This window comes from Otolemur garnettii, unplaced genomic scaffold, assembly GCF_000181295.1.
Source record: "Otolemur garnettii isolate 467f Iridium unplaced genomic scaffold, OtoGar3 scaffold00121, whole genome shotgun sequence".
NCBI classification, from domain to species: domain Eukaryota; kingdom Metazoa; phylum Chordata; class Mammalia; order Primates; family Galagidae; genus Otolemur; species Otolemur garnettii.
In genome coordinates this window covers 2,449,663-2,458,637 of record NW_003852516.1, presented here as the reverse complement: position 1 = coordinate 2,458,637, position 8,975 = coordinate 2,449,663, and positions in this window count along the sequence as shown.

Here is an 8,975-nt window from a genome sequence, read left to right as displayed (position 1 = left end):
AAAAAAAAAAAAAAACACTTATTCATACAAAAATGTCTGATAATGAATACAGATATAATACCAGAATGTTTCAAATCACCATTTGGAAACCCCCATTTAACTCAAAGACTCTATTAGATTATTGTAAGAAATGACTGATACCAAATCTCAAAGTGTCACCTAAGAAGTTACTTTTTTAATTACAGAAGGAAATGCATCTAATCAGAATGAATGAATATAGTCATCAATTTATGAACCAAGGGATCACATGGCTTTGTCCATAACTAAATAAATTGACATGGTAAGTCCTGATATGATGCAAAAATAAGTGTCAACCATCACCTACATAGTATTCTTGCCAAAATAAATCCCACATGAAACTGCCAATAAGATAACTGACAAGTCAACAGGCTTGAAGTATCAAAAAGGTTCAAGACAGGAGTGACAAACATGGTTGGGAGTGGGGGTCACTGGTCTGTTTTAAAGAATACTATAAACACGTCAACAAATATGGCGTCATAGAGCACTAATGGAGGGAGGAAGGAAAGAGGACTGGATTAAAGAGGACTGACCTCCCATAGAAAACGAGTCTCTGCTTGTCCCATTTCAACCATTGCTTCCAGTACTAGTGACTTCTTCATTTAAAAGAAAGCCAAAACAAAGCCAAAATACTTTTCACAATTCAGATGAATATGTAGAAATTTAACTGGCTGCATAATGGATCTTAATTCCTGATAATGGTATTAGGTGCAGATATTGGCTGAAAATCTTAGCATGGTTTTGACTCTCTCTTATACACACACACACCAGTTACCTGGAAGGTGGAAAGAAGGCAGTAATAAAATAATAGAAATAATTTCACCAAATAAAACAAATTCCCAATAAAGAATGAAGCATAGCTAAAAAACTTGTAGGGAACAAAAGAAAAACAGAAGGCAGCATCTGTGGGTCAGTGAGTAGGACACCGGCTCCATATACTGAGGGTGCTGGGTTCCTAGCCGGCCCTGGTCGAACTGCAATTAAAAAAATTGATATATTTTTGTTTTGTTGTGTTTTTTTCTTTGTGTGTTTGTTTTGGGCTTTAGTAGCCCTCTAAAGTCTAATGTTTGTTTCCTCCACATTTCAGTATTCAAACTCAAAAAAAAAAATACTTGTTATAGAATAGTCACAACAGTTTGGAAATAGAAAAGAATTAACCATCTGGAACCACCTAAACAAGAATCATTCCAGCACTGACAATCTGCTATAAACATGAATAAAAAATCCAATTGTGGCCCACAATGAGAGAAGATAAGGGTTTTCAGATGAATTACTGAGATAGTTAGAGGAGAAAATTATTTGCAAAAGCAATTAACAATGAGCAGAAATAAACAAGAAGTCTTTCAATCTGAGGGTAATACCCATGAATCCTATTCTGTACTCACTAGTCTTTATTATGAAGTTAATATGATGCATCCCTTAGACGCAGGTAAATTGCAGATCTGAGACCCTGTGCTGTGGATCACATCAATGGTATTATTCAACAACCAAATGGTATCCTGTCTAGTTTAGAAATAAGATGAGCAGAATATATTTTTAGAGCATGCTATTTGAATGCTTAGAATGTAAGAAATAGACAAATGTATATCATAAACTTAAATATTCTAGAGAACAGTATATTTACTCGAGGTTTTATAACTTTAAGTGTTTCATAAATGCATTCTTAGTACATGAAATCTGGGAGCTTGTAATCACAGACAAAATTCAAATCAAACAGATAAATGAGTTCAAACTGATAGTACAGATCAGAACAAAAACAAAAGTAAAAACTAGGGACATGGATCTCTGGAAGAGGACAGAGAATCCAGAGATGAACCCAGACACATATCATCATTTAATCTTTGATAAGCCTAACAAAAACACACAATGGGGAAAAGAATCCTTATTTAACAAATGACAAATGGTGCTGGGAGAACTGGTTATCCACATGCAGAAGATTGGACCTATACCTCTTACCATGGACAAAAGTTGATTCTTGTTGAATAAAAGATTTAAAGGTAAGATATGAAACAATAACAATTCTAGAAGAAAGTGTGGGAAAAACACTTGAAGATACTGGCCTGAGAAAAAAACTTTATGAGGAAGACCCCCTAACAATTGTAGCAACACCAAAAACAAATAACTGGGTCCTGATCAAGCTAAAAACTTGAAACTTACTAAATGTAGAATATAAATGTCTTAACATAGTAACTACGAAAATGCCATAAAGGCTATGTTAACCAGTTTGATGAAAATATTTCAAACTGTATAGAAAACCAGCACAGTGTACCCCATGACTACATTAATGTACACAGCAATGATTTAATAAAAAAAAAAAATCAGCAAATGGCCGGTTAGAAAATAAATAACTAAAATTAAAAAAAAAAAAACTTTTGCACAGCTTAGAGTACCACAAACAGGGTAGACAGCCCTCAGAATAGGAGACTTTTATATGTTATGAATCTGACAAAGTCCTGATAACTAGAATCTACAGAGATCTAAAATTAAATAAGAAAAGTGTAAACAACCCTCTTTATAAATAGACAAGAGATTTGAACAGAAACTTCTCTGAGGATGACAGGCAAATGGCCAACGAACACATGAAAAAATGCTCATCATTTTTAATCATCAGAGAAATGCAAATCAAAACCACTCTAAGATATTACCAACCCCCGTAAGATTAGCCCACATCACAAAGTCCCAAAACATGTTAGCATGGATATGGAGAGAAGAGAACACTTCTACACTGCTGGTGGGGTTGCAAACTAATACAGCCTTTTACGAGAGAAGTATAGAGAATCCTCAAAGATCTGGAAGTACCCCTTCCATTTGACCCTGCAATCCCATTACTAGGTATCTACCCAGAAGAATAAAAATCATTTTACCATAAAGACACTTGCACTACAATGTTTATTTCAGCTCAATTCACAATTGCCAAGTTGTGGAAGCAACCTAAGTACCCATCAACCCATGAACGGATCAACAAATCGTGGTATATGTACACCATGAAATATTACTCAGCCACTAAAAAGATGGAGCCTTTATATCTGCTACATTAACCTGAAGGGAGTTGAAATACATTCTTCTTAGTAAAGTACCACAAGAATGGAAAAATAAATATTCTGTGTACTCCATACTAATATGAAATCAACACATAAATAATTACATGTCCATAAGAGCAATAAAACACTGTTATAGTCTAGTTCATGGGTAGAGGGAGGAGGGAAGTGGGAGGGGGGAGGAGGTATGGCCGAAAGAGGGAGGGCAGGAGGCGGGATCTCACCTACTGTGCACATTGTGAGGGTGTATAACACACCCCCTGGGTGAGGGGCTCTTCTACAAATGGAATTTTACCCTGGAAGAACAATGTAACCTAAATACTGTACCCTCATATTAAATTTGAATAAAGTTTAAATTTTCCCTCAGTCTTTTCTGAAAATCTAAACATCAATTGATAGACAGTAATATTTTGAAATTTTCCTTGGATTCTGACAAGTATCATTCCTGTCAGTTTCCTGGTTGGCTATCAGCTATTTGATATAGACTGATACATTTTTCCAGTACGATGACTAAATTTTAGTCACTGCATTAAAGGTTATTTTTCTTTTTTTCTAGGATAATAAAGTTCTCAGTCATTTGGAAATAACTGTTAATCTGAGAGGGCAATTGGTCTTTATTTTCAATGTTTATTTTATTCAATTTCAGAAATTTTATTCAGAAGTCATTTTTGGCCACTCTACTGTCTAGTGATAAAAGAAATTCAGGACATGGGCCAAGTGGGAAGTTTTGTGAGTTTATTCTAAAGTAGAGTAGAATATCATTCTCATTTTTCATATTTAGTGCTCATTTTCAAAAATGGAGGTTCTTAAAATAATTATCCTCATTTAAATTTTATATGTGTGTATATCATTAATGAATTCCTTACCTGTCATCTACGTCTATATTTTTGTTACACTTAAAAAGTCCTTTCAGATTTTGCATAAATCTGGATTATGTATAAACAATAATGGTCACTGAGTGATTAACTAGTAACACCTTAATTAAGACATTCTTCATGATGTTTGCCATATAAAACTTTTTAGACAATGAGGATATACAACATGTAAATATTGCTTTAGTTACAAGCAGAAAACAATCTGTCAATATTGTTTTGAAAAAGACAGAGAGAATTATTAAGCGTGCTATAAAATATTTTTAAAAAAGGAATTTTTAGGTAAAAGATTACCAAGCCTAAACATATCCACATATTGATCAAAAATTTAAAAAAATAGGAATTTTTAATAGCATGAAGTTGATTAACAGAAAATAGATACTAAACAATTGTAAGGCATTACCTTTTTGTGTGTTTCACTCATAGTAACATCTTTCTTTAAAAGTTTTTAAAATATATTACAAATGTATTTTCAAGATATATATTGTACAAGATAAATAGTATGAATTACAACTATATAACAACATATCTTCCTTGATTGGCCGTTTCTTTATTAGAATTTATCACTTTAAATGATTTTGACTGAGTTGGGTTGTGGCAGAATTCTTCGTCTATTGAAAAATCTGGATTCAAACTATTCATTATGAACTTTCATTCTAATAAAAAAAGTGTTATACTGGTAATTTGGGAGGAAATTAATGGCTTATGCTAATATTTGTCTAATGTATTTTTCTAGAATTAATTCATTATCCTTTTGGTGAAATAAATTTTATGGGCAATAATGCAAATTAATATTCAAATGCTTCTATTTTGTTTAAGTCACAAGTTTTTGACTTTAAGTTTATTAGAAGTAATCTCATCATTAGTTGAGGAGCATTTGGAGTTATGATGGTTTGACTTATAAAACTCACTGTAGCACTGGTTTACTGGTGACTTAAATGCGTTTTTCAATTTATGAGCTCTTCAACTTATGACAGAATACGCCTCCATCGTAAAATGCATAGCACTCAAGCCAAGAATGCAAACACAGTGTGGCAGAAATATGAAAAGGAAAAGATGATGGTCAAGGGAGCATTTATAAAGTGATACCACTGGTTACAAATTGAAAAGGAAAAGATGATGGTCAAGGGGAGCATTTATAAAGTGATACCACTGGTTACAAATTGAATATTCCATAATAATCATTGCCAAATTCCAGAAAAGAATGGATTTACTATCCTACTTCCTTGAACGTGATGCTGCATTGTGACTATATTAGGTAAAACCTTTAGTCATTTTTTCATTAGTCATAAAAGTATTTTTAAATAGGAAAAAAAATGGCTCACTACTTGGAAAAATAATCTATAAAATTCATATAGTCAATAATAACTTTATGATGGGTTAATCATCTAAACACAATAAGTAACAATATATTAGTATTATAAAGAAAATACGTAATATGATTTTAAAAATCTATAGGCGTAGAAGTATACTTTCATCAGAGCTCTAAGAATTGACAATATAAATAAAGGAAGATTTATCTCTATAGACATTTAAAGCACATATGGAAAAGGAAATACATTCTAGTGTCCCCTCACTACACACACACACACACAATAAATGCATATATAATAGAGAAACATTTGACATTATACTTAGATCCTTACTATTTAAATGTCTATTATAAATAAAAATAGAAATTGCTCAGTAAAAATAAGCAAAGACAAACATAGACAATTTTAAAGAGAGAAAAGACTCATGAAAATGAAAAAAACAAGGTCAAAAAAATGATAAATGGTAATTTTGCATTTCATTTTGGTAGAAATTGAATAAAATGGCAATCCAAGAGCTGTATCTTAACTTGACTGTCACCTGAAAATCTTTTCATGAAGTTCACAAGTGTATACGCTTAGATATAATATTTCTACTGGCAGGAATTTATCCAATAGCAAATCATTTTTTAAAAGTTAAGATGTATGTACAAAGTTATCATTGCAAAGTTTAATGGTGAAAAGTGCAATCATATTAAATACTTATTAAGAATGGAAAATTATATTTTACCCAAATAATGGGATAATTATTTAGCAGGAGTGTGCGTATGCGTATATATAAACATATGAGCATGTTAATAACAATTTATAAACATACATACACATATATGAGAAGTGTGCGCTCAAATTTATACATGTACATAGACAGGTGTGCATGTTCATTACAAATATTATAGATTAGAAAATTGTTACGAAGTCAGAGCTTTTTCATTTTTTATTTCTTTTTATTTTTTGATCAACATCAAAAATAGTTTAGAAAGGTATATATGTTTTAAGTGTTCCCCTCCTTTGCCACAATTAAAGCAAACAGACAGCCTTCAGAATGGGAGAAGATACTTGCATGCTATGACTCTGACAAAGGACTGAAAGCTAGAACCTACAGAGAACTCAAATTAATCAGTAAGAAAAGAGCAAACAATCCCATTTATAAGTGGGCAAGAGACTGGAACAGAAACTTCTCTAAAGAAGACAGACAACTGGCCAACAAACACATGAAAAATGCTCATTATCTCTAATCATCAGAGAAATGCAAATCAAAACCACTCTGAGATATCACATAACTCTAGTGAGATTAGCCCACATCACAAAGTCCAGAATCTGCAAATGCTGGTGTGGTTATAGAGAGAAGGGAACGCTTCCGCACTGCTGGTGGGATTATAAACTCACACAACCTCTACAGAAAGAAGTATGGAGACCTCTCAAAGAACTAAAAGTTGACCTTCCACTGGATCCTGCAATCCTTTTACTAGGTATTTGTCTAGAAGAAATAGAATCATTTTACCAGAAGGACATTTGCACCAGAATGTTTACTGCAGCTCAATTCACAATTTCCAAGATGTGAAGCAACCTAAGTGCCCATCAACCCATAAATCGATTAACAAACTGTGGCCTATGTACCATGGAGTACTATTCAGCCACGAGAAAAGACATTTACATCTTTTGCATTTCCCTGGAAGAAGTTGAAACACATTCTCCTCATAAGAATGGAAAAACAAGCATTGGATGCACTCAATTCTAATATGAAATCAATATTTCAACAACTACATGCCCACATGACAGAAAAACACAGTCTGGTCCAGCGAGGGGGAAAGAGAAAGGGAGGGGGGCAGGAGGGAGGATGACTGGGGGAGTCCCACCTAAGGCGCACAGTGTGAGGGTGTCCAGCACGCCCTGGGTCAACGTTTCACCTACAGCTTGAACATTACCTTCAAAACGGAAACAGTGTCACGTATTAATCTGAAATTTTAAAATAATTATAAAAAGGGGTGGCACCTGTAGCTCAAAGGAGTAGGGCACCAGCCCCATATGGTGGAGGTGGTGGGTTCAAACCTGGCCCCAGCCAATAAGTGCAAAAATAATAATAATTATTATTATTATAAAAAAAATCCCTAATAGACCAAATCCAAAACTAGTGTCAGGACTTCGGGGTGTGGTCTGGGAGGTAGATCTATAACACATAAAAGTAATTTAGTACATAAATAAATCACTAGTGACTTTTTTGTACTCCCCAAACGGACAATTATTCTATGCTGAGAAATTAGATCACTTATTTTCACATGCTTATGAAATTCAAGCATATTATCATTTTAAGTAACGCATTCACATTTTATTTTTGATACAGTTCCAATTACCTTCCTCCCCCATTCACTGCCTCAGGAGAACTGTTGCAGCATCCACACATATAATACATGTATATACAAACAGAAAAAAATATGAACTATTAAAAGTTAAGGTTGGGGAGTTATAATCATCTAAAGGGATTCATAGAATAATAAACATGCCATAAATTATAATGAGACTTTCTGACGTACAGAGGAGATAAAGATCCATGTTTTAGGGGAATGCAAGGGCTTAAAGGGAGGTGAGAAATATATTCAGGAGGTCGCTGATGAAGTCATCCCCCTACCTCCTGTGTGTGAGAGATTAAGGGACTGGAGTGGGTAGAAAATAAAAATATATATATATGGATTCCTAGTAAGATTGTGGAATTGGAGTACCAGGGAGTCTGCAAGTTCCCTGGGAAGCACACCTGTCTATCTATGAAGGTACAGTTTGGGCTTCCTGACCAAGCTCACTATGGCCCAGTGGGACCTGGGAGCAGTAGCATAATCTTGCATGACTAAAAACAGCATAAAACTAGATGGTTTACTACAGCCCACCTAATTTTGTGGGGAGCAGAATGACACTATAGCAACAGAAAGACACCCCTGAGTATTGCACAGAGCTGAGGGAAAACTGGGCCTTCAGAGACCCTGATCTGCAGGGACTGATGTAACAAACCACAAAAGTCAAGAACCGATTTTTTTTCATATTGCAACATATTTTGTTGTTTAACACCTATATGCCCATTAAATGTAAATTGATGGGGAAAAAACATACAAGTCAGAATATAAATTGAATATACATGTACATATTCTGTAGCCATGTCATGTCACCTTAGAAAAGAACAGTGCTAATTGATTTATATAACCAAATCAATATTCTGCCCATTGAATGCAAATGTGTGTCGATCAAAAACAGAATATGTGTATTGTTTCTAAAGGCCCATCCTTTCCGATTTGTTTTAAAATTTTCCCTAAATCTATCCTTCTACACATATGGCATACATAACAAAGACCAGGAAACAACTGTACTAAAAATTGAACTTACTTGTAATTGAATGTATTTAAAATTGCAAAGACTATGTTACTCTGTAATATTTAAGTAGATAATGATAGCAAGAATTATCATTGCTACTGAAGTTTTATAGTCTAAGCCAAGAACATGAAAAAATGATTAATCCAAAAACATTAAAAATGTTTGTAGTCTTAACATTTTAATTCTAGGAAGAAAAAAAGAGTCCAAAGCATTTCTCAAAAAAACAGAGTACTTATACAATAAATAGCTAAATAACGACATATAAATAACTAAATTATTAGGATCATAAATCAGAACCAACCAAAAATATGGAGATGGCTATGTGTATGTGTTTTATTTGATAAATTAGAAACATCATTAAAAATCATGATAATAAGTAT